The 27,341-nt window shown below is 47.4% G+C and overlaps 1 pseudogene across 1 annotated transcript; it reads right to left on the reverse strand.

Moving 5' to 3' along the window:
- Nucleotides 1-1,248: 1,248 nt before the first annotated feature.
- Nucleotides 1,249-25,775, reverse strand: LOC308517981 (acyl-coenzyme A synthetase ACSM1, mitochondrial-like; annotated as a pseudogene). Its single transcript has 9 exons — nt 25,584-25,775; nt 18,493-18,702; nt 14,749-14,956; nt 12,800-12,940; nt 9,666-9,825; nt 8,597-8,676; nt 5,431-5,548; nt 2,542-2,622; nt 1,249-2,078 (listed from the first exon to the last, which is right to left on the reverse strand). The product of its transcript is annotated as an acyl-coenzyme A synthetase ACSM1, mitochondrial-like (transcript).
- Between the last annotated feature and the right edge of the window lie 1,566 nt (nt 25,776-27,341).

Raw genomic sequence — 27,341 nt, forward strand, 5'->3', positions numbered from 1 at the left:
CCTAAGCTGGGATGGTGGCTTGGGCAATCTTGACACAATGATGACGGAGAAGTGGCCGGTGTGGGGCGGCATTTCGAGACACCATCAGGAGGACTTACTAGTACTGATGGTTGGATAGAGGAAATGAAGGAAAGAGGGATTGAGGTGACTCTCCAGCTTTTGGCTTCTGCAATGACACGTGTAGTCGGTCATGTTATAACTCTGTAGAAGCATGCTGAAGAGATTGTCTAACATGGCCATGGACTTGAGGCCTGCCTTTCTTTTTAAAAAATATATTTCTGCCCTGGCCGGTTTGGCTCAGTGGATAGAGCGTCAGCCTGCAGACTGAAGGGTCCTGGGTTTCGATTCCGGCTAAGGGCACATGCCTGGGTTGCGGGCTCATTCCCCAGTAGGGGGTGTGCAGGAGGCAGCCAATCAATGATTCTCTCTCATCATTGATATTTCTATCTCTTCCTCCCTCTCCCTTCCTCTCTTAATTCAATAAAAGAAATATATATTAAAATATATATATATATTTCTTTATTGATTTCAGAGATGAAGGGAGAAGGAGAGAGAGATAGAAACATCAATGATGAGAGAGAATCATTGATTGGCTGCCTCCTGCACACCCCCTACTGGGGAATGAGCCCGAAATCCAGGCATGTGCCCTTGTGCGGGAAGCCGGTCCATCCTTGCTGCTTGACACAGTCACTGCAGGGATGAAACATCTGCACAGCATATGTTTCAAGGGACCTGGCGTATATGGCATACTGTTCTTAATATGTTTGCTTCCCTTCTTGGCGCTATGTGTTTTAACCAAGGTCACCTCTCCAAGAAAGGTTGTTTCCCCAGGTAGGGATTTTTCCCTGAAGTTAGGGAGGGAATAAAATCCCTTAACTAAGTGCCAGGCGGGTAGTTAATCACTTTAACTATGAACAATCACACTTAACCTACATAGTCTTTACTCCCTGGAATGGAGATAAGAAATGCCCTAACCTTTGGAATAGAGATTGATAGGATTAAAATCAAGGGAAGTTCATAGCACTACAGGCGCAACTCAAAATACAAGAAAAATTAGCAATAAATTATTTAACCCTCCAATTTAAAGAACTACAAAGTGGACAACAAGAAAAGCCCAGAGTAAGTAGAAGGAAGGAAATAATAAAGATTAGAGCAGAAGTTGATGAAATTGAGATAAAAAAAAAAACAATACAAAAATCAATGAAACCAAGAGCTGGTTCTTTGAAAAGATAAACAAAATCGAAGAATGGTTTAGCCAGCGTTTTTTTACTGTTGGTTGATAGTATCACATGAGGAGCAATGCCCCCTGGAGGCCAGAGTGATGACAACAGTGACTCCAAGAGAGAGAACCTCTGATGGCTGTTCTTTGGGAGAAAGGAGGTGGAATCTGAGATCAATTTCAGGTGTGCCCACCCTTCCAGGGCCCATCTTGGAAGCTGAGAATTTCCTGAGTGGCCTCTACTACCCTGGGAGGGCTAGGGGTTATCGGGGCAGTTTCCTTAGAGCCCATCACAGGTTCTGTAATCCCTGGATTTCCCATTAGGCTTTGGGGCTGAAAGACATGGGTTTGAATCTTAGATCTGCCGTTTATTTGTCATGGGGAAACGCATGACTCCTACGGTCTGCAGGTGGTGTGTCTGAGAAGTGGGGGAGGGGAGGCCTCAGGAGGTTCCGGACAGTGACAAGGTTTGTTCACACCCTGTTGGTAAATCGGATGGTAGCATGTGAACCCAGCCGAAGCCGGCATTCTTAATCATCAGCCCCAAGTTCGACGATCCTGAAGCCAGGCTTCCCTACCCCATCAGTCACATGGGTTAGGAGGGGAAAGGCTGTGAGCTTTGGGGGAACTAGACCTGGCTTCACTGAACTGGGGCACATAACGGAGATGGGAGGAGTCTCAGGATGCAGAGTTGAGCCCCCTCCCTTCTCGCTGCAGGGGTGCTCAGGCCAGGGAGTGAAAGGCGGGGCGCCCTCACCTCATACAACATGAACAGGCCAATGGGCTTGGTGGGCTTGATCCTGATGCCAAGGTTGCCCTCAGTGTTGGGCGGCAGGATGTTGCCCTCGTCGTCGATGACCTGGAGCAAGAGGTGTGTGAGTCCCCCTGCAGGGCTCCCAGCACTCCTGCCCACCCAAGCTCTGCCTGGCCTATGCGTGTGACACCAGTGGGGACCATGGGGAGGTCCCTGGCAGAAAACAGGAGGAAGCTGTCAAGTCTTTGAAATCAGCAAGTCATGGGAGTGTTTGTTTCCTGGTACGTGGACGTCGCATGTGTCTTCAAGCTACAAAACAGGGTCAGGACAAGCTCAAAGCCCGGCGGGTGGACAGAGCTGCCGGCGCTCCTCCAGGTCCCGTGTGCCACGGCTGTGTGCGGCCTCGGCTGGGAGTACTGAAACCTCCCAGGAAATCAGAGGGAAGTAGGAGGAGAGGAGGAAGGACACCGCGGGCAGGGGGCACGGCTGCTTCTGCCGCCTGGTGTCACACGGGGTCTGATCCCAGCTGAGCCCTCAGTGCTCCCTGGCCCCGCCTTTAGCACCAAACCTGGACGTCGAAGGGTGGGATGGCTTTCCCCATGGAACCGGGCTTGACCTGTGATCCCCGGGGAGTGCCGCAACTCAATCCCTGTGCACAAAAGGAAGAGAATACCCGTGGTCAAAGGGTGCAGGTGGATCACAGAGCAGCTAGAACCGTACACAGCACCCCTGCTCACAGAGCCTGTGGGGAGCTGGAAGCTCTGCATCAGGGGTCCTCAAACTTTTTAAAGAAGACGCAAGTTCACTTGTTTAAAACCTCAGACCGTTGGAGGGCCGGACTATAGTTTAAAAAAAAACTATGAACAAATTCCTATGCACACTGCACATATCTTATTTTGAAGTAAAAAAACAAAACGGGAACAAATACAATATTTGTATTTGCATGTGGCCCGCGGGCCGTAGTTTGAGGACCCCTGCTCTGCATCCTCGGCCACAGGGTCCCGTGGGGGAGGCCAAGAAAGGAGCAAAGGGCTGAGCTCAGGGCTGTGGACGGGTTGTGGGTGGGGGAGTGCCGACTGCACGCCAGGCTTCTGTCCATTTGACCAACACTTACTCAAGACTGCAGCTGACAGGATCCCTGCCCCATCTGCCCTCGGGGCTGTGCTGAAATCACTTAGGCTGCTCCTCTGCCACCACTCCCACCCCAATGCCCTCCTGGTGACCTCTGCCTCCTTCCTGGTTCTCTGAAGCTACATCTGTCCTAGAGCGAAGCCTTCACAGTCAGAAGATGAGGTGATGCCCTGGGTCTCCTCTGTCAGAGGGGCTGGGCCTGCACCCCCTCTCAGAGCCCGTGGGGCGGGAAGCTGCACAGGCCACACCCATGAGCTCACCTGGCTCCTCAGGGCAACCAGACAGACTCAGGCCCCAGGAGAAGGCCTGGGCGATCCTCCTTCGGTGGTACTTTCCCCTCATTTCTGTTGTCGCCAACAGGGCATTATACTGACTTTTGGGGGTGTTTCCCTCCATAGAAAACAAGCATCTGAGCATGGAGACGGCCCCTTGGGCTCTGCACCCCTGACACCTGGCGCACGACCCCCCACATCAGTGAGGACAGTGGGCTGGCCCTGGGGGATGTGCAGGCTGGGCATAGCCCGGGGGGGGGGGGTGGGAACACACCCCTTCCCCTCCCCTCGACACCACCCACAGGGTGTGCATTCTGTTCCCATTTTGGACACTGGGAAGCCCAGCTTCTGGTGGTCCCACCTGTGCCCATGGGCTTGAAGCTGCCATGGGCGATGCTCAGAGGAACTGACACCTGAGCTCCTGGGAGAGGAAGGCCTCCCTCTCCAAGCTGCTGCTCACACTTCAGGACTCGGAATCACCCACAGGTGAGCCAGCAGGTTGCAAGGGCTTTGGGAAATGAGGCTCCGGGCAGCGAGGAGGGAGTATTCTGTGGCTTCAAGGAAAGGGACTGGGGTTATGGGTGTAGCGTGTGCTTCTCTTTGTCCAAAAGTGAACTGGGAGCCATGCAAGGTCAGGCCTCGAGCCCTCACATTTCTCAGGCTGGAAGCAGACCACTTAACTGACTAAAATAAAACTTCTTCTTTGCAAAAAAACAACAACACACCGTCAGACAAATAGGTGAATTAGGACCAAAGAGCCTGCCCTACAGGTCCTGAGAGGAGTGACTTTTTGAGCTGACAGGATAGTGGGAGGAGGGGAGTGTTGACGAAAGGGGCCACATCCTGACCTGACAAGCTCAGGGGAGGACTGCATGGCAGTTTTGCAAACTCGTAGACCTAAAGTAACCACAAAGGATGGTCTGAAATTAAACCTTAACTAAAAGCAGTTATGGTGGGCAGTTACGTCCTAAGCCGATATCTTCACTGACAAGGTCAACCTTTACCGTAACTGAGCCTGTCTGTCTTTTTGCATCTATGATAACACACCCTTGAAATGTCTGGGTAACGTGTGATTTCCCTGTATCTGGAGCCTCTGGGGCACGGCCAGGTGTGCTGGGCCCAGGACAGATGCAGGAGATTCTTTCATTTGTCATGTTAATTGTTCCTGCACCCACCTAAGGATGTGTCCATCATTTTACTTTTTATCTTATCACAGAGGTTTCCCCCACTTCGCTTAATCCCACCGCCTTAAATGTGTCACCAATGAATGTCATGTATATATACGGATGTAACCCTGCCATTCTCCGGAGCACTATCTCAATTCGTTGAGGTTCTGCTTCCCGGCATATGTCGACAGTTTGGCTCAAATAAACTCACAAAAATTCTTTACAGGTTTCAATGTTTTTTTTTACGTTAACAGGAGAAAGGCTGTGTCAGCATCAGGGGGTTGAGGAAGCTTTGGGAGAGAGGCAGCCCCCCTTCCTACCACTGAAGCCCTGCCCACTGCGTGCTCAGTGACACCCTTGGGGGTCACAGTGTGTACGCGTGTGTGCGTGTGTGTGTGTGTGTGTGTGTGTGTGTGTGTGTGTGTGTGAAGCCTCTGCTCCCTCTTCCGCTCCTGCTCCAGCCCCACAATCAAACCTGTGTGCTGCCCTCATACACCCCGAGGTGAGATTCCGGGCCCAGCTCCTGCCTGGCCCTGTGGCTGCTGCTTAGGGAGGGAGGTGATGTGGGCAGGACTCGCAGGCGGGGCCTCCGTGAGGCAGGAGGCGCCTCCATTGCCATCACTCCTCCCAGCTCCCCTGATCCCAGGGACCCAGCCCCTGTCCTCAGACCCCTTTGGGAGGTTTTCTCCAATAGTCGTCAGCACACTGAGGTCTTGACAAGTCAAAGACTGTGTGTGAATCCTCTCTCTGCAAACATTTGGGGCCAATCAGCCCGGAACTCCAGAGGTGCACTCTGCTGGCTGTGCGCACAGTGGGACCTGTGCACATGCTCTGGCAGATTCAGCTTCTTTGCTGGGCTGCATGGCCCAGAGGGGCCCGTCCACCTACCGTTTCCGACTGTCCGTAGAGCTGGTAGAGCAGAAGGCCTGTCCGTTGTCTCCACTTCTCTTGCTCCTCGGGCAGCACGGCCTCTCCGCCAGTAGAGCAATGCTCCAGAGTGGGGAACCTGAGGTTTGGGGGAGACAAGGTGTCCACAGAGCTTCAGAGCAGGCCCTGGACGCTCCTACCCAGGCCCAGGAGTTAGCAGCCCATCCTCCTTTCTGCTTCCTCACTTCCTTACTTGCCTTCCGGGTGGACGTCATTCACTTCCTGTCTGTCAGTCCCTATGAACTGTTCTTCAGGCGGGGAGGGGGAGGGGTGATGATGGTGGTGGTGATAAGGCTATGGGTTCAGTTAAGGATCCAACTCATTTTGGACATTGAGGCCTCGTCTGAGGGAAGCTTCTATGTGGAAAGAGTGATGTTTTATAAACCATGAGGCGTAAAGGCTAGGACTTTGGGAACACACAGGGATGGTTATTGGGCTGCACTTCCTGCCTTGGGGGAGATGGGTTATGTGAACTGAAGGGCTTTTGTGTTCCCGAGGGGAGAATGCAAGTTAGGGACTGTCAATCAATTGCTCCGGTCATCAAGGAAGATTGGGCTGAGTGTGGGAGCAGGACAGGGGTCACAGGGAGCAGCCCTTTAAGAAGGCATTTTGGAGACAACAGGAAAGTCTGCTGTGAGCCTGTGGCAGGCATATCCTGTACTAGGCACGCCGTGTGCTGTACGTTATTTCCCCTCCATTTTCCTCAGGGAAATTCCAGGAATAATACAGAAACAGTCACCCAGTCATAATGGACTCCCTGAAGGAAATGCGGAGAAGTGACTAAGGTCTGAGCATCAGCAGGCTCAGCTGGACCAGTTCTTGGCGATGAGGGAAGTGGCAAATCTCTGGCTCCTCTCCCCCGCCCGCCCCCCCCCAACAACTCCTCTCCTGGACACAGAGTCAGGAATGGTGGACAGGGGGCTGGTTTCATTAGGGGTGTCTTCCTCACTCATCTGGAGCTTTCTCCAAAGTAGGTAAAATTAGCAGAGTCTCCAGTGGAGTCATTAGTGATGCCCTGATTGGATTTTTACTGGGTTTTGACCAAGTTCGTCATCTGAGGAATGTCGCACAAAGTGGCTGTCATATGAGCTTTGAAATACAGATCGAGGCAGACTCCAAGGGCATGCTGGGATGGAGGCTTTGTGAATAAAAGCAAGTTGTATTTCAGAGTTAGCTTCATAAGGGTACTTGTTCAACTCTTTGACATTTTAACTCTTGTCTAAAAGTTATTAGGTCTGATTTTTGAAGCTGCCATTTCCATTTTAGAGTCCCTAAAAATACATAAGTGTCCATTACGTTCAAAGACAAGATTGCACTTTAGCTCAAAATTAATCTGTAAACACAGAGAAATACAAAATAAAACTACAGCAAAATGACACTACATGCATCAGATTGGTAAAAATTAAAGACTGACAAGAACAAATGTTGCCAAAGATGTGGAACAAGGGAATCCTGCCTCCCTGCTAGTGGGCGCACAGGATGATGGGATACTTTGGAAAATAGGTGGTAGGATGCGGTGTCAGTGTGACTCAGCAATTTCTCCTAGAAAGACCCCACACAAAAGAGTGCTGATGTGCACAAGGTGAATGTGCAAGAACAGTGTCAATCATCAGCAGCCCTCGAATGAAAACCACCCAGATGTCCATTAGTGGTAGAGCGGATGGAAGAAAATGTGGACTTTTTATAAAATGGGATATTATATAGCAATAAAAATTAGCTACAGCAACATGATGCAACATGGGCACATCTTAGAAATATAATGTTGTAAAAATAAGCTGAACATTACAGAATAATATGATTACAAAGCGCACAAGCAAGTAAAATAGACTCATTTGTTTCAGAATATTTCCATAGGAGGTAAACTACAAGGGGGGGAAAAAAAAAAGAAACAACACACAAATGAGTGAACACCATAAAAGGCAAGATAGTGAGTTCCTGTAGGGAGTTGGAGAGGTCTGAGTAGGTCACTGGGGGCTGGTGATGTTCTCTTATTGTGACTTGAATGAGTGGTTACATATTGGTTTAATTTTCAACAGTTTCTGAATCTACAAATTTATGTCTTATGTTTGTTATTTCTCATAAAAAAGTTTAAAAATGAAAACTTTTCATTTGGATCTGAGTCCTGCTTAATAAACTAATTAGACTGGCGGATAATTATCACCACCAGAGTTTCTCTCTCTCTCTCTCTCTCTCTCTCTCTCTCTCTCTCTCTCTCTCTCTCTCTCTCTCACACACACACACACACACACACACACACTCGCTCTCAAAGATCCAGAGTTAAAACAGTCAGACTGTTACCATCCTTGGCTGGTGATTGAAAGAAACAGAGCCAGGGGAGAGGCTGACAATGTGGAGCACAGGCAGCTGGGAAGCAGAGGCCTGTTTGCTTCACCAGGAAGCTCCAGTTTCATACCCAAGAAATGGCAGCCCAGTCCCCCCAAGGGGATTAACACCCCTCCCTCCCCCCTCTGGGTTGGGATTGTGTGTGGGAGGGGGATGGGGGAGATCAGGAACTTCCCAGTAAAGTCAAAATGGCGCAGGGGGAGGTGTGGGACCACAGAGGCTCTCAGTCTAACCTGGGAAAGATCGTTGGCTAGGGGTGGGCCCAGTGCATGGCCCTGGAATCTTGGGAAGTTAGTGGGTTGTTTTGAAAAAGCTCCTGGTTGAGACCCGGGGGGCGGGGGCGGGGGAGGGGGGTAATGCTGGCTCTCTCTCTTGCCTGGGACCCCAGTGGCCCAATTTGTTCCTGTCCCCTCCCGCCCAGGAGCAGAGGACCATGCAGGTCTGGAGGCCAGCTGGGCCGGGGGAGACGTCCAGGCGGAAGGATCATGAAGCAGAAACTCCGGGCATTGGCCTTTGCGTTGGCTGTTGAAGACGAGATGGCACTTGTTCCAGGGCAGGGCCCAGAGAGATGGGGCATTGGGAAGCCGGGAGGAGAACTCTATTGATGTTACCTAACAAATAAACCACGTTGCCACATCGCAAACTCCTGGGTGTGATTCTTTGTCATTCTTTCCTCCCAACCCCATGGAAGAGACTGTTCCACACCAACAACAAGACCACAGTGAAATAGAATCCTTAAAATCCTACCCAAAGATTGTGATTACAACAGGCCACTTCTACATACCTGCCAAAATTCTCCTGCAGAATCATTCGAAATACGCAGGGCGCAGTAATGTACTGGGTGATGGGGTATTTAAAGAGTGTCTACAAGGTGAACAGAGAAAAATTTTATATTTATAGTTAAGATGAAAAATACTGGCCATAAACAACAACAACAAAATACTGGCCAATTATTACCATTTGAATGCTGATCTCCCTTCTAAGAGAGCCTATTTATTCATTTGTTAATTCCTCCAGTATCTATATATTTAACATGAATGTGTTTATGGACTGAGGGACTAGAGTTGATGAGAAGTGAGAGACTGATAATACAGAAGAAAGGGTATAATGGATTAAAGATGAGCAGTGAGGGGCTCCAATGGAAGGGCCTGGAGAAGAACAGGCCCCACAGTGGTGAGGGGAGGGGCTGGGACTTGAGTGGTGGAGAGGAAGAGGCAGGTCTTCGGAAGGAAAGCAAGGGTGTAGTGAGTGGAGACACAAACAGCATGTTCAGAAGCAGGACAGTCATTTGAAAGGGTTTATGGAGGCAACTTCAATTGTCACCATGATGTGCTCATAACAATAACAGCAACTGCTACCAGTTCCTGAATGTTTTCAGGTGCAGGCCTCAGGGCTAAGCACTTTCTATACTTTGCCTGTATCGTCTCATTATTCCCAACAATTTTACGAGGTAGTGATTATTAAAACTCCCATCGTACAGGTGAGGAGACTAAGCTCAGAGAGCGAAGGTTACCCCTAACAATGTTAAAGGTGTGAAAAGGAGCTAGAACCATCCTATTCCAAGGGCTCTGATTTGAAACACTTCAATAAATTCACACGCACACACCAGCTACCTGGCCCTGGAGGAGCCAGGAGAACTGAGATTGTTCTGGTTGCTTTAATTTCTCAAAATGTGTATTCTGAGAGACTCACTGACTGATTCAATGTCTCACATTTGAGACCCCAGAGCTCAGGTTCTATCACCCTAATGGGCTTCTTTGTTACATACACTCTTCTCAGCAGGGGCCAGCTTTTGAACCTGAAATATGAGTTTCTCTGGGAGTTTGTTGACACTGAGAAATTAGTCCTCTTACCTCCACAATGACCTTAGTGTCAAACTGGGGCAGATGGTGGATGAAGACAGTAGACCCTGCTGTCCATGGTTCAAACAGGGTCCCCACGGCAGCCATAATCCAGCCTGGATCTGACAGGCACCACAGGACATCAGAGGCCTTCAGCTGCAGTAATTTCCTGCTGACTCCAAAATGCAGTGGCCTCAGCTTTGTAACCACAGGAGGATGTGACTGAGGGCTCGGGAATCTGGTTCTCAGACAGCGAGCCACCCGTCTCACTCTCAAGTCATGTGGTTTGTGTGGGGCTCAGGACTCACTCCCACCCCAGTCCCAAAGGCACCCCAATCAGATTTCCTGGTCACATGACACTTAAACTGGTCCAATCATAATGATCCTTAAAGCTGGGAATACTGGGATGAAGTCTGTTGCTCTTTTTCAGGATTCACATCTGTTATTGGCACAGTTTTGGACAATGGTGGCAGCGATCGGGTATAATAAGGGAGGGGCCCTTCTGAGAACAGCATCAAAACATAACAGAAACAGCCCGAGCCAGTTTGACTCAGTGTTTAGAACATTGGACTGAAGGGTCTTGGGTTTGGTTCTGGTCAAGGGCATGTGCCTCAGTTGCAGGCAGCCCTGGTTGGGGTGCGTATGGGAGGAAACCAATTGATGTGTCTCTCTTACATCAATGTTTCTCTCTCTCTCTGTCTCCCCCCCCCCCACACTTTCTAAAAATCAATGAAAAACAAATATCCTCATGTGAGAATTAACTACAAAATAATAACAATAAAAAAAACAGGGGGTGGGGTGCGCTAGAAGGAGGGAATGGGGGAAAAGGGAACATATGTAATACTTTGAACAATATACATTTAATATTTAAAAACACACACACAACAGAAACACTTGGTAGATAGAGAGACAGAAAATGTAATCCCGTGGTTACTCAGCTAGGTCTGAAGCATTTCTCCACCTTACACCTACTGCTTCTGAGGGACCTCTGTGTGCATAACTCCTTGAGAAAAACTCAACTCTCCCATCAGGAGCTATGGCTTTGAAGAGCTCATCTATTAGTAGGGAGGGGCCTGGAGAGCCATTCACACTCCCTGTTCCCATCTCTCTGAGGGCTGTGGCACACCCACAGGAAATTACACGCTAGGGACCTCTGTTCTGAGCTTCAGACCCAACTGCCCACTGAGCATCTCTCCTGGGATGTCTCTCGGTCATCTCAAACCCAGAGCATCCTAATCTCTCCTGCCTCCCGGGACTAATTCTTCTCCAGTGCTCTCTGTGTTTCAGTGAATGTCATTACTGCCCAAGCTCAAAACCTGGGAGTCCACCTTGACTCTCCAGCCCCTCTTACCTCCCACATTAGCTAGCACACCCTCCCATTTTATCTCCTAAATTTTTAGAAATCTTAACTTCCTTCGTGTCCCCAGCACCTTGCCCAAGCCACCACCATCTTGCACCTAAATTATTCTAAGACCCTTTAACAGGTCTTTCTAAATCTATTCTTTTTCCAAGCCATTCTTCACCCTGTAGGACAGTGATCTTTTCAAAATACAAATTGGATTGGGTCTCTCCCTTGTTAACAACCTTTCAATACACCAATAAGCTTATTGTTTTCCCAATAAGCTCAATCTCTGCACCAAAGCCCATGACCCTGAGTGCTCTGGGCCCTACTCAATTGCTCAGATCCTCTCATCTGTGCCTCCTGGACACCTGCAGCAACAGCTCCTCTCAAATCTCTGTAGTTCTATGAGTGCTACTTTTAAAAATATATATTTTAATTGATTTCAGAGAGGAAGAGACTGGGAAAGAGAGATAGAAACATCAATGGTGAAGAGAATCATTGATTGACTGCCTCCTGTGTGCCCCACACCATGGATGGATCCCACATCCTGGGCATGTGCCCTGACCTGCCATTGAGCCATGACCTCCTGGTTCATAGGCCGATGCTAAATCACTGATCCATGCCAGCTGGGCTATGAACACTACCTTTTATATCTTTTTGCCTTTGCTTGTGTTATTCTAACTACACAGAAAACTTTCCCCTTCTTTCCACCCCCATTCCTCCAGGGTTTTGCTGATCAAGTGATATCATCAGCACAGATACCCAGTGTCCACAAGACACCTTCTCTGCCCCCTGCTCTGCTTAATAAGGTACAACATGCATAGAACTTTGCCGGGGCTGAGCAGTAGATTCTGAGAGACGAATGAACAGATTACTTTGACACATGTGTTTGTGAAAGAGAAGGCTAAGGGGCTTGTTTGGCTTTAGGAACCAAAACAGCCTGCCCTGTTAGCCTTTTATTGTAACAATGGCTTGAACTAAATTTAACCTCTAGATACAATCAGCAGGGTAAATATCCTTGAGAAAGCACCTGCTTCTTCAAGGTCGGGTCTTAAAGACTAAACATAGAGATTCCAGAAAAACACCCAGGGGATTGGCCTCTTTTGGAAAGTCAAGGCAGGGGCTGCCATCTTTGGCAAGGTCCCCCCAGAGGCTCCTGACCTTTTCAAATTCCTCCTTACAGACTTGCCAACCAAGGCCCATACTTCCCCACAGAACTTTGTCTGGTCTGAATATTACTCCTTGGGGAGGAGGAAGTAGGAGGGAAAAGATGTTTAGTTTAAAATTGATTACATGGTTAACTCAAAGCTATGTCTTCAGCATCTACAATTATTTATTTTAGGTGAAAGGCAGTGGCTTGGTTCCAGATATTACTTCCTCTTAATGGTTCATGACTGGGAAACTCCACCTTTGTATCTGTACACTTCACATAGCTAGAACTTTCTGTCCTCCTCCCAGCAAACCTGGAACCAGTGACAAAGACACATGGTTTGCCATTTGTGCAGCCTGCAGAATGCCTGCTGCCTCCACCCACGTTCCCTCCACACCTGTGAAGGTGCTCAGGCAGGACTCCCTTGTCACTGGGAGGCTTCTGTCAACACACGCTTAGAAGTCCAGACCTTCGCCTGGGAGACCCTCAGTGGTCTGAACTAAAGAGAGCAGAAGGGAGAAGCAGGATGGACTCGGTTCTACTTAGAGCACCTTTCCCAACACACACACACACACACACACACACACACACACACACACACACCCCTTGCCCCAGACTGTGACCCAGCCTCTAAGTTGCTGCCCTCTTTCTTACCATGAAGGGAAGGAGTGTCTCAAGGAAAGTCCATGGCTGTGTTTTGCCATCTTGGGGAAGCCGGTGGTGCCGCTGGTAAAGAAGATGACCATTGGGTCCGTGGTCTTTGACTTAATACAGGTGTGATCTGGGGATGCTGATCTACAAAGGGATTGAACAGAAAAGGAGAGAAGTCAGGTCTCCTGGCTCCACCCTCAGGGTCAGCAAACAACACAACATGAGGCTCAAAGTCAGAAACCTGGTTTGCTTGTATAGATTTTAGAGAGAGGAAGGGAGAGAGAGAGAGGGAGAGAGAGCTACACAGACACACACAGAGAGAAACATGGATTTACTGTTCCACTAATGTATGCATTCATTGGTGGATTCTTGTATGTGCCCTGAACAGGGATCAAACCCACAACCTTTGCACTCTAACCAACTGAGTACCTGGCCAGTGCAGAAACCGGGGTTTTGCAACACCAGAGGAAGGACTGGTCTCCATGCACAAGAAAAATGGACAGGCTTGCTTACGGCAAAGATAAACCTTTCACCAGAGAAGTTATGTGTCAGAGGCCTGACTCCCTGCCATGCCCTGCCTGGTCAGGATTTTATGATCAGATCACCTGAGAGGTTAGTTCCACTGAGCCAGCTGGGCTGCACTGGCTCAGGAAACAAGTTTGGGGCAGAAGAAAGGTCCTTGGAGTTGAGGAGAGAGAAAGGCAAAGATAGCGCCAGGGGAAGGTGAGGGCCTGCTCCCTGGAGGGAGAGCCCCAACTCTCGGACCTTAGAATCCAATACAAGGTGTGACTTCACTGTGTTTGCCTTTTGGGGTTGAATAACATTTTACTTTAAAAATAGAAGGGTTACTTCAAGAAAACAAACCCAGTGCAACTTACATGTTATAAACCAATGTTACCTCAGAAAAATAAAAGAGACAAAGAAAAGAAACCCAGCAAGGTTTGAGTTGTGGGTGGAACAGGAGGCTCTTGGAACTAACCTCACAGGTGATCTGATCATAAATTCCTGACCGGGCAGGACATGGCAAGGAGTCAGGCCCCTGACACATAACTTCTCTGGTGAAAGGTTTATCTTTGCCTTAAGCAAGCCTGTCCATTGTTCTCGTACAGGTTGGATAATACGTCCTTGAAATACGGAAAGTGATATCCCTTGTAGGGGGTGTTACCCCTCAAGAGACACATAATCTTAACTATCCTGTCATCCCATCCCCACCTGGCTTTCTCCCACCTTCCTGTAATCTTTCTTGTGTCACCTCTTGAATTTCAAATGCATGAAAGAAGCTACAAAAACGGTTTTCCTCCAGAGCATTTCAGATGTTGCTTCCCAGCATATGTTGTCAGTTTGACTCAAAGAAACTCATAAAAATTTCTACTGTTATGGGTGTTTCTTAGGTCGACTGTGTAAAAAATGCATGAAGGCTCACAGAATTAAAGGATTGGAGATGGAGGGTCTTTCTGACCTCCAGGCATTTTCCTAACTTTCTAAGGGCACCCTGACCCTGGGAGATTTTTGCCCCCAAAACCCTCTGCCAGTCACAGCCTCATTTTTTTCCTGCAGTCTCAACTTTCACCTTTAAGATCAAATTTAACTTCTCATTCAAATTATTCATATATATGTGTTTATATTTATGTGTGAATAATCTTTTCAATTCCCACCTACAAAAAGCTTGAAACACAGTAATTCTCTGAGGTTACACCTCCTTTCACATCCCAGGGGTGATTCACATCCCAGAAGCGCAATGTCCTGATATTACAGATGAAGCAACCTTGGCTAAGAGAGGGGCAGGAAGTAGCCCAGGGTCACACAGCAGGTCAGGGACACAGCTGGGAAGAGGTTTCTGGAGCCAGGCCTGGTGAGCTTCCTACCACCAGCTGTCTGTCTACAGCGCTTGGGTGCGGAGGGCCTTCTCCCACCGTTCCTCAGAGAGCACCTCCATCAGACCCGAAACTCACTGAATCAGAGATCGGAAGTCCAGCCACCCCTCACGGCTGTGGTCAGACACCAGGAGCTTGGTTTTCAGAGCGGGACACTCAGAAGCCACAGAGTCCACCTCCGGGGCAAGGGCATCTGTGGTCACGATGCTCTGGGCATTGGACTGCTTTAGTCGGTAGAGAATGTCCTTGGCCTTCATCTGGGTTGTCCCTGGCATGAAGATAATCCCTGGGGATGAGAAAGAAATTATTTCTTTCATTTCCTGTTTTACAACCATGGGCTTCAGGCCTGACTTATCTGCATAGAAATCCCCTAACCCCTTGCTAAGCAAAGACCTGCAGTGTCAGCACCACTGCGTCACACCAAACCTACCAAATCTGAACCTGCATTTTTTTTAAAATATATTTTATTGATTTTTTACAGAGAGGAAGGGAGAGAGATAGAGAGTTTAGAAACATCGATGAGAGAGAAACATCGATCAGCCGCCTCCTGCACACTCCCTACTGGGGATGTGCCCGCAACCCAGGCACATGCCCCTGACCGGAATCGAACCCGGGACCCTTCAGTCCGCAAGCCGACGCTTTATCCACCGAGCCAAACCGGTTTCGGCTGAACCTGCAGTTTTTAAAATTTTAAAATACATTTTCATTGATTTCAGAGAGGAAGGGAGAGGGAGAGAGAGATAGAAACATCAGTCATCAGAGAGAATCATTGATCAGCTGCCTGCTGCACACCCTCACACTGGGGATCAGGTCTGCAACCTGGGCATGTGCCCCAACCGGGAATTGAACCATGACCTCCTGGTTCATAGGTCAATACACAACCACTGAGCCAAGGGGTCAGGGCCAGAAACTGCATTTTGGCAGGACCTCCAGTGATTCCCATGCACATTAAAACTTGAAACGCTTTCCCTATCCTGTCTACTCTAGATGGGTGCAGCCAGTAGACAGGTGGATCCTACTTTGCAAGAGTTTACATGGGACCTGGGAGCACAGATGAAAGGAGGACAGAGTCTCTGAAATCAAGAATAGCTTTATCCCAGTCCCTGCTTTTCTGCTCCCGCCCTCTTCTCTCATCCCTGTGTCATTGGGAATCCCTTTGTTATGCCCAGATTTCAGGATCCCCAAAAGACCACCAGGGAGCCAGCTGAGTCCAATGCCAAAGCAAAGAGTCTTTATTCGAGCTAGCTCGGCTCCCTGCCCACACTCACTGATGCAGCGGCAAGCGGCAGAGAGAGAGAGAGCTCTGTGTGGAGAGAGGTTTTATAGGGGGGTTGGAGTAAGGGGAGGGGAGAGGACTGTGGGCCCTGCTGATTGGCCGGGCGCAAGTTGGTGTCTTGTTTCACAGGATGTGGTCGTATCTATGGCGCGCACTTCCTTTGATTATTATTGGTTAGTTTAAAGAAATCCTAGGTGTGGCTAGCAGAGGCTCGGGCTTCTGGGAAGAAGCTCCTTGCCGAGTACATGGCTAAGGCTGCTGCCCAAAAATGGAGGATTCAAGATGGAGGGCGTAGCCCTCACCCTTTCACCTTCTTTCCTTCATCCCTCACATCCAAATTAACCACATTGTCCCTGGAACTTTCCTACCTTCCCTCCCTTCTGCTGTCACCAACAATTAGTTCAAGTATCTGTGTGCACCCACTGGATTCTAATCTCCACACCAAATGCCTTGCCTTGAACTTCTGTGTTATTACCTGTGTAAGTTCCCCAGAGCATCGATGTTCCTCCAGCATTTCCTGTTGTTAGGACTAGAAGGCAATACAACCCTTGACAGCCATTTGGAAGCTTCCCGCCACAGGAGAACAAAGACCAGGAAATGCTTGCTGGACACCAGGAATCAGTCCATGTAAGGAACTGGAACTGTCCTGAAGCCCCCTGATCACACACCTGCATTCCATCCCCATTCCAAGCCCACCAGCTCAGCCCCCAAACCCACTGACAACAAGAGATTCCCGCCCATGACTGCACATCAGGATGAAAATGCAGCTCCTCGGTGCACCTTCAGCTCCTTGGCCCCTGGCTGTGCAGCCCTTCCCTTTGGATATCCCACCCCCAACTTCTTTTTCCTTAAATAAACTCAGTTTTCTTTAATCGCTTCTGAGATGGCCATTTAGCCTGCCTGCCCACCACGTTCACCTTCACTTCTCTTCACTAACACCTGTGTCCTCTCTCCAGGAAAACAGCACGCTCCCCATTCTGACTCTGAAGACGCTGCCCACGCTCCACCTTTCTCTCCCACACCTCTATTCTGTATTTCAAAATGGCCATTCACATAGGCAACTCCTGACTCTAAGCCTTTGCATGTGCTAAGCCCGTTCTTGGAATTCCCTTTCTCTGCTTCTACTCCTCTTTAGCTATGCTTTTCCCAAAGGGTTCAGCTCACATATTGGGTTTCTCATGGGCCATCTCTTAGCTCTACAGGTGACATGGCTTCTTCATGCTCCCTCTGCTGTTGCTATTAATATTTGATTCCACAGGAACTAGATGGATTAATCAACTATTTTATGAGGAAAAAAAAGAGAGAGGAATATATAAGCAAGAGCATGAACAGACTGTTGTGTGAACATGTGGTTCAACTGAAGTAATTTAAAAAATCCATGAGTCCTATTGTAATTATAAATTAGATAGATAGGTAGATAGATAGATAGATAGATAGATAAGCAATTAAAAGGGAAAGGAAAATATCTACAGAAGAATGTTACCTAAAGAATGTAGAGGGGTGATATAAACAGAAAATCCTCATGTAAAACCACCATAATAATATTTAACTCAGTCAAGAATCATCAGGGGATACTCAAACCACGGGGTGAAAGACAGTGGGGGAGCAGGATAGTCACTGGTCTCATACGTGTTACCCCACAGACTGCTTACCAATCAGGAAGAGAAAAGGTGCCCTGACAAAATGAATACCACCCTTCTATTGAGATTAACAGCATCACTGATGGAAGACAAAACACTGCAGAGACCCCTCCTGTGATGCACCAACAAAGACACACTGTCCTCCCAGCACTCCTGCTAAGATGTTTTAAGATGAATACAATCATGAAGCAAGAGTCAGAAATACCAATTTGTGTGCACCTCCTGCAAAGCAACTGGCTTAGACACTTCAAAATGTCATCGCCATGCAGAAAAGGCTAGAGAGCCCTTCTAGATTAAAGGAGACTGAGAAGACATGACAACTAAATGCAATGCATGATCCTCAATTGGATTTTGGACTTAAAGAAAGAAATGGCTGTCAGGGACATGGTTAAGGCAATTGGGGACTGTTGACTATGGTTAGCTATCAGGTAACACATATTGTACCAATGTCAGACTTCTTGTTTGATAAGTCTGCTCTGGTGATGGTGAAGGCAATGTCTGGGATCCAGGGTTTATGGGTATTTATATGGTATTTATGGGTGTCACAATGTCTGCAACTGACTCTTTACTAACTCAGGGGGGGCTCCAATATGGCAAAAGGTTTGCAATTGATGAATTTCAAAAAAGGAATAACGTCTGAGACTGTGGAAGAGAAAGTGTGTGTGTGTGTGTGTGTGTGTGTGTGTGTGTGTGTGTGAGAGAGAGAGAGAGAGAGAGACATTGTGTTTGAGTGTATGTGAGGGTGAGGGAGAGAGTGGGGGATAAGGGGTAAAATATGTGATGGAGTCTGAGAAAGAGAAAGACTGTGAAGAAGAAAGAATGTAGGGAAGAGGAAGCACCTAGTGTTCCAGGACCAGTTGGCTCCAGGACATCCCTAAGGTGTCTACAGGTCTCTGAGTCACTGACCTGTTCGGATGCAGCCCACGGCCACCAGCCACCACTCAGGCACTCGGGGCAGAATCAAGGCGAGACGGTCTCCCTGCTGCAGGCCACAGGTCTGCGTGAAGACGTTGGCTGCGCGGCAGGTGAAGTCTGTCAGCTCTCGGAAACTCCACTTCACTTGTCTCCTTGGCCGTTCACCCACCACAGGGCTGGGTTGGGGCCTCTCTTGCCTTCCTGGTCAAGATCACACACCATGTGTTACTTCCTGCTTCAGAGGAAAAAGGCACTTATTTCCCCAATTCACTGTCACAGTCACATTCCAGTGGGAACATAGCTCAGGGCCTAAGACCCCATTTTAAATCATTTAAAGAGTCCAGAAAAGTTAGAGTGTGATCCAGCAACCTTCTTCTGGTCTACTGTAGCCACCTCCTCTCAAGTCACATAAAACCATGAATAGTTTCATGTCTCCAAGTGAAGACTTAAAGCTCCATCCCCATGTGTCTTAGTTCCATATGTAGACAGTGCATTCCTCTGTGTACCCCAGCATTCTCATCTACAAAGTGGGGACAATATTACCTAACAGGTCATAAAGTCTAAATGAGTTATTTAATGAGTAAAGTGTACATAACAGTGCCTGGCACAGTAGATGCTAAATAAATATGACTATTATTATAATTGCTACACATTAAAGAGGCTAATTTAGGTTCTGAATATTTGGAGAAATCAATTTTTAAAATTAAGTGCCCTTTAATGGTGAAATTTGGAAGAAGCAGACTGGGAAGGTCCAGGCCCTATTCCTTCAGAGAAACATCAAGGAAACAGACTAAAATGGCTTTGTTGGGGTTCTTGAAACAGTCAAGGATCTGCAGCAACCAACAAATGCCCAAACAGCTAAAGCCACACTCAGAACGGCAGGGCATGTTGTGATGTTCTGCTCACTTTTGCACCCCCCTTCTCTGATGTGGTGCCCCAGGGTTGGGAGGAGCTGTTGCTGGAGTCTCAGCTCCTCTGGGACAGAAGGAAAAGACTGAAACTTGTTGGCAACCTTCAGTGGGGGTTGAGATGTGGCTGGAAAGGAATTTGTTTATTTATTTATAGATTCCCTAATAACAAGTAATGTTGAGTACCTTTTTGTACTTCTTTGCTAACTGTGAGTCCCTCAAGTAAACTGTTCAGATCTTTTCCCAATTTTTCAAGTGTGTTGTTTCCTTTTTATTGAGTTTGAGACCTTTGTATGTTGTGGAAGCAAGTCTTTACTTTTTTACTTTCTTTATATATCTTTATTATTTCTTAAATTTATCAAGAAATAGGGTTTTTATAAGCAATTAAAGTTAAGTTCTTATTAGTTTAAAATATATTGTTATAACTTTAAGACATTATATGTAATACTAGAGCCCCGGTGCACGGATAGTGTCTCAGTGGGGTCCCTCGGTCTGGCCTGCACCCTCTCACAATTCGGGACCCCTCAGGAGATGTGAGACTGTGGGTTTCGGCCCAATCCCCGCAGGCTAGGCCGAGGGACCCCACCGGAGCATGAATCTGTGCACCAGGCCTCTAGTATGCATATAAGATGTGTGTTTAATCTCTTCCCACCCTCCAACCTCCCCATTCCCTCTGAGATTCATCAGTCTGTTCCATGTTTCCATGCCTGTGCTTTGTGCATCTGCCCCCTGATGGTCAATGCATGGCATAGCTACTGGTTGAATGGTCGAATGGTCAGACACTTAGTATATTAGCCTTTTATATATATAGATATGCAATTCATAGTATATACACAGACAGAAATGAGAAGAGAATCAAAACATATCACTACAAAAAAACCACACACACACAAAACACCAACCAAACACAAAAGAAAGCTTTAAAAGTGGAAATGAAGGTCAAAAATAAAAAGGTATGATACCAAGGAAACAATGAACAAAATGGCAGCAATAAGTCTTTCATTATCAGTAATTACTTTAAATGTAAGCAAACTCCATTTCCCAAAAACAAAGATTGGCAGGATATAACTATTTGCTGTCTACAAAATTATCCTATATAATAAAAGGCTAATATGCAAATTGACCAAACAGCAGAAAGACTGGTTGCTATGACATGTACTGACCACCAAGGGGCAGATGCTCAACACAGGAGCTGCCTCTGGTGGTCAGTGTGCTCCCACAGAGAGAGTGCTGCTCAGCCAGAAGCCGGGCACACAGCTGGCCAACGCAGTGGTGGTGGCGGGAGCCTATCCCACTTCTGCTGCAGGTGGGCAGTAAGGAGCGAAGGGTCCCAGACTGCGAGAGGGATGTCTGACCGCCAGATGAGGTACATCCCCCGAGGGGTCCCAGGCTGTGAGAAGGTGCAGGCCAGGCTGAGGGACACCCCCCGCCCCCGCCCCAGTGCACGGATGTCATGCACCGTGTCTCTAGTAGAATTAATAAAACAAATTTTAAAATTCAGATTTTTTACAATAAAATGCTAACAATATAATATCAACTTATATAAGCAAAACCATATTTACATTATAATTCAAATCCTATATAATAAAAGCCTAAGTGGCCTCACGTGCAACATCACAAGATGCCAACACAAGATGGCCGGCAGGGGAGAGCAGTTGGAGGTGATCGGGCCAGCAAGCGAACACAATTGGGGGCAACCAGGCCTCCAGGGGAGGGCAGTTGGGGTGACCAGGCCTGCAGGGGAGGGTAGTTGGGGGCAATCAGGCCAGCAGGGGAGCAGTTAGGCGTCAATCAGGCCAGCAGGGGAGCGGTAAGGAGGTGATCAGGCTGGCAGGCAGGCGAGCGGTTAGGAGCCAGCAGTTCCAGAGTGTGAGAGGGATGTCCGACTGCTGGGTTTATGCCTGATCCCACAGGGATTGGGCCTAACCTGGCAGTCAGACATTCCCCAAGGGGTCCCAGATTGGAGAGGTTGCAGGCCGGGCTGAGGGACACCACCCCGTGCATGAATTTCATGTACCAGGCCTCTGGCATAATAATAATTATTCACTTATTCATTCAATATTAGTTAGATCTTATTATTTCTTAGGCACTGTTCTTAGACCAAAAGGATATCATGGTAAACAAGGCACACATATGTGCCCATATGTAAATGTTTTAAATATTTATGGACAATTTTCTTGTTTAACTCAACTGTCTTCTTTTCCCCAAGTGTTTTATAATAAACATGGTTTTTAAAAAAATATTATTTTATTCCCCAAACAAAACATGTTCAGAGTAAAAATTCAGGCAATACAGAAACTTATGAGCAGAAAAGGTTCTTATAAACAAAAGGATTTCTTCAAATTTCTCATCACATTTTTACTCCCTGAATGTTAGCACTGAAAATGGTTTAGTGTATATTTTCCAGCAATTCCTGCCCCCCACCCCCACCCCAAGATGCACAAACATGATCCACTCAGATGATTGGAACCAAAGAATGTAGCTCATCTGAGATAAGATTAATATATGTGCATATACATGTGTGTCTTTACAGCTATAAAAAGAATCAGTGCTGTGAAAAAAATTCTTGACCAACAGGATAAAAAATATTAACAAGTATTGATGAAAAGTTGTGCACTGCTTATACAGGGAGTCTGGTACAGTACACAAGATTTCTGCAGGATTTTAAAAATGATGGAAAAGCTGGTATATCAAGTAGAAAACAACTGTTGCTCAGAATTCTGACTGTGTTGGATCCTAACTCCTGTGCCTTGAAGAAGATATCATTTTAGTAGTTATGTATTTTTGTGCTAAAGATTAATTTGATAATGTGATATTGACATGAAGCTGTTTTTGAGAGGATAAAATAAAACCCTTAAACTGGATTTGAAACTTAAAGTTTTAAGGGGTGAGATCTGAAACCAAGGGATATTGAGAAATAGTTTTAACAGATAAAACACTGAGTAAGTAACTGAGCAGTAGAAAGAAATGAACAGCCCCGGCCAGTGCGGCTAGAGTGTCTGCCCTTGCTCCAAAGGGTTTTGGGTTTGATTCCTGGTTAAGGGCAAGTACCAGGTTGCAGGTTCGATCCCGGCCGGATACCAACTAATGGATGTGTCTCTTACATGTTCATGTTCATCTCTCTTTCTCCTTCTCTTTTCTCCCTCCCTCCTCCCACTCCCTCTCTAAAGCAAACAAGCAAACAAACAAACAAAAACAATGAAAAAATATCTTCTGGTGAGGACTAACAAAAAAAGAAAAAGAAAAAAGGACACAAGCAACTAATCCACAAAAACATTACACTGAGTAAAAGAAACCAGACACAAAAGGGTGCAAGAGCAGGTCACTGGTTGCCTGGGGCCCAGGGTGAGGCGGGAGGGGATTGACTGAGACCTGACAAAAGAAAGCTTCTGCGGTGATAAGAGTCGTCTAGAACTCAGTTTCAGGTGTACAACCTAATGAGTAGACATTTATATAACTTATGAATATAACATTGTATGTCAATTGTAATTGAAAGATTTTTAAAATGATTGAAAAAATAAAGCTCTGGCTGGTTTGCCTCAGCGATTAGAGCATTGGCCCTTGGAACAAAGGGTCACAAGTTTGATTCCCAGACAAAGGCATGTAGTTTGGTTGCAGATTCATCACTGGCCCCTGTCAGGGCACCTGCAGGAGGCCACCAACTAAAGTGTCTCTCTCACATCCATGTTTCTCTCTCTCTCTCTCTCTCTCTCTCTCTCTCTCTCTCTCTCTCTCTCTCTCCCAATGCCTTCCACCCTTCCCCTCCCTTTCTCTAAAAATTCAATGGAAAAACTATCCTTGGGTGAGGATTAAAAAATAAAAGATAAAAAATAAATAAAGGCATCCAAGTCACAATAAAACAAACAAAACTCCCCCATGCATAAGTTTATTGCTTGTAGAAAAGGTTAGCTTTAGTATTTAAAAATGTTTTCATTTATTGATTGGTTTAGAGAGAGAGGAAGTGACAGAGAGAGAAACATCAATTTTTTTGTTCCCCTTATGCATGCTTTCATTGGACTTGATTCCTGGAAATCAAACACACACACACACATACACACACACACACACACACACACATTGCTCAGCTGGTGTGGCTCAGTGGTTGAGCATCAACCTATGAATCAGGAGGTCACGGTTCAATTTCTGGTTAGGGAACATGTCCAGGTTGCTGGCTTGATCCCAAGTCTGGGGTGTGCAGGAGGCAGACAATTAGTGATTATCCCTCATCATTGATGTTTCTATCTATCTCTCCCTATCTCTCCCTTCCTCTCTGAAATCATGAAAACATATCTATAATAATAAAAGGGTAATATGCTAATTAGACCAGACTTCCTTGTGGACATCCTTCGGGACAAAGCTGAGGCTGGAGGGAAGCCAGCCCGGGTCCCCTGTGCCAGAGGGAATCAGTGCCGACAGCCGGGGAAAGGAAGGCCTACTCTCTTGCACAAATTTCATGCATTGAGCCTCTAGTTTAAAATAAAAAGAAGAGGGCACATAAAAATGTTGGATTTCTAACTCAAGACTGTTAAGTTTTAAAGGAGGTTCAGGGAGCAGAGTGGACCCCAGTGGTGTGCCCTCTGCAGAGTCTTTAATGGGAGCAGCACCAAGATCTGTAGATTGTACGGCAGGTTTCAAATTAATTTACTCCACAAACGTTTATTGAGAAACTTCTAGGTGTCAGACACCACACATCCCTGGAGAGACACTGATCATGGTTAAGGCAATTGGAATAGTGGAAACAGATCAGAAGAGCTGTGAGAATGAAAATGAATGGAATGAGGGTGCTGGGGGGACAGTGGGAGATACGGAGGAATTGACAGGGACTGATAACAATGATATAAAACCCAACAAGAACAGGTATTCCATGGGGAATCCTATGTACTTGGTGGTTATCTCCATGGGTGGATGTGTGAACTAATGAATGAGAATTTTATGAAGATAAATGCGAAAATGAAGTGCTGGGCCCCTTTCCTCCTCTCTGCCTCCTCCCTCTCCAGCCCATCTCATGGTCCACAAGGTCTCCATCAGATTTTTGGTCTGGACAGTAATGGAAGTCAATTTATAGTCTGAAGGCAAAGATTTGGGGTCTTGAGATCATGGGGCCAGGTTTAAAAATATATATTTTAGAACTAGACAACCTGGACCCAAATTCTGCTCCTCCACTTAGGCATGTAATTTCTGTCGGTAATGTAAAACTCGGATCCTCCGTTTTCTCATCTGGGAAACGTGGGTCATAAAAGTGCTCCTCATAACCAAGCTCTATTTTCCTGGGAGTTCTTATGGAAACTCAGAGAAAGGAAAAAGAAAGAGGGAGAAGAAGCCCCGTGAAAGGCAGATAAGCCCTGAACACTAACACATGAATGCATATGTTAAATTCATGGGAAACTTAAACATTCCATCAACTCTCTGACTGCATTGCAGGTGGATTCTCTCTTTGTACAAAGATAATGTTGGGTAACCTTTCACACTGTGAACATCACCAGCTGGGACTTAGTAGCTGGAACACCACCCATTGTCCACCCCAGCCCCTGGGGTAGACATCACGGCTCCCCTTTTGGTTTCAAGCACTTGGTTTCTTCTGAAGAGACCTGTAACTCTAGAGGCTGCAGGGACTGGTTTCTCTGGACAGACCCCAATGCCACACCCAAGTAGGAGTTGGTGGCGAGGCCTGCAGTGGCCTTCCTCTCCCCACAGGAGGACGGCTGACTGAGCTCTAGGTGACAGGTTCTCAGGGGCACCAGCAGGGGGCCTGTCCCCACCCTCTGAGTGCAGTCTGAAGTTGAGGCCCAGTTTGATGAGCTGAATCCCAGTTAGGCTCACAGTCGCATTAGTGGAAGGCCAGAATTCACATTACCATCAAGTTGCTGACCTTGTAGTTAGAACTTTGCATTTGGTCACAATTATCTGACTCTGTACCAGATACTTTTACCAGCTTGTTTCTTAAGTGAGATTGTCCCCATTTCACAGATAGAACGACTGAGGCTCAGAGAAGTGCGGAAGTGGCCAGGGTGAGAATTGAGAATTGAACCCCAAAACATAAGCTTCTCCCATGACACTGCTACGGTGAGGTCTGCCTGTATCGGCTGAATCGGGTCTGTGCCCTTCAGCCTCTGAGGAGCAAGAAAAGCCAGAGAGATCGCACCTAGCCTCCCCCCATCACAGGCGCCTCCTCACCTTCTCCATTTGAGTCCAGTAGTCCAGGACATCACTGGCAAAGTTAAATTTCTCAGGTCTATCATGGTCATTCCATCTCGGGGCGCCAGTTGCTGATACAGACTGGAAGCGCAAGGTCCGAGGGGCCAGGTGGAAGGCGTGGCAGGATTTGTGGGTGCCCCAAAGGACCCGGAGCCTCATCAGCCACTGCATGGCGGAGCAGTCCTCAGGAAGCAGGCACGGGCTTCTCGGTCACCACCTGCTTCGGGAACAGATGGCTAATAGGTCAGTCCTGGAGCAGGACTTTCCTCCACAAGACGAGGCACATTCTGGTTCATGGCTGCAGTTCTGTTTCAGCTGACCAGTATTTGGAGGCACAACTTAGTGACTGGGGATTTAGTATTTCTCTTCCCAGCTCAGGAACCACAGGCAGAGCATGGTGGGGAGGGATTATAGCTACTAGATGAGATTGGTACACCTGCCTGAGGGTCTTCTCCTTCTGTCTCAGCCCCTGGGAGTTAAGCTCAGGTTGGCAGCCATGGGACCAGCCCCTTTGTGGGAAACTCACCATTTGAAAGTCCTGCTCTCCATGCTAGCCAGGCTCTAAGACCTCTCTTCCTGCCAAGCCCAACTGTGCAGTTCTTACGAAAGCTGTTATATATTTTTTTAATATATTTTATTGATTTTTTACAGAGAGGAAGGGAGAGGGATAGAGAGTTAGAAACATCGATGGGAGAGAAACATCGATGAGCTGCCTTCTGCACACCTCCTACTGAGTATGTGCCCGCAACCAAGGTACATGCCCTTGACCAGAATTGAACCTGGGACCTTTCAGTCCGAAGGCCGGTCCTGTATCCACTGAGCCAAACCAGTTAGGGCAAAGCTGTTATATTTTTAGATGATAGCAGCCCATGTCCTAAGTTCATTGGTCCAGGGTTGAGCAATCATCCTTACGATTTTTTAATCCAGACTGAGCTACCCACAATCCCTTTCTCAAATGTGTTGTGTGTGTGTGTGTATTACCGAAGGGTGTAAAGGCACTCGCTCTTTGGGGGAGGCCAGGAAGTGCGCATCTGAGAACCTGTCGGGGTTATGATTCCTGTCATGTGAGACGACTGCTCTACGAGAGAAGAAAACCGATGTGCAGATGCGGGGACAGAGGGGCTGAGAGGACCTTGAACACCTTCCAGTTGCTGGTTCATAGTGTTCCTCAGGCCCGTCTGCGTCTCCACTCCTTTCTGGTTAATATCCTTTCCCGGATTCTGTGAGCCAAAGAGTTTTCCGGCCTGAGACTAGGTTTCAGTCACTTGAGACTGTGAGGATATTGACAAATATACACAACCATACTCAGGGCCGGTGAGGCTAATACCACAGCACCTTCCCTCCTGGACTGGGGTCTAGCCTCAGGGCCCTCCCAGGACAGCGTGTGGGCACTGAAACGGCTTTGCCACTCCAGCTCCCAACAAATGCCCTTAAAATGGGAGGGAGAGGGGCAGAAATAGAATGTTGGGGAACCTGCTAGTATTGTAAGAAATATTAATCCTGCTCTGTTGACCGTGATTGTTCTATTCTGATTAAAGAAGGCACATTCTAACCTGGCTGGCAGCTGCACTCAGGACCTGGGAGCTCACCTGGAAACGGAAAGATTAACTTTGCTGCAGAAACTCTGAATCGACAGCCAGCCCTTTTGCATCCCTGCAGGCCTTTGCAAATCTCCTGCCTGCTTACCTGATAACTGCCCATCTGGCCCACCCTTGGGCTATTTCCCCCTGTAACCCC

This window comes from Myotis nattereri (genome assembly GCF_964212035.1).
Source record: "Myotis nattereri genome assembly, chromosome: 4".
Taxonomy (NCBI): domain Eukaryota; kingdom Metazoa; phylum Chordata; class Mammalia; order Chiroptera; family Vespertilionidae; genus Myotis; species Myotis nattereri.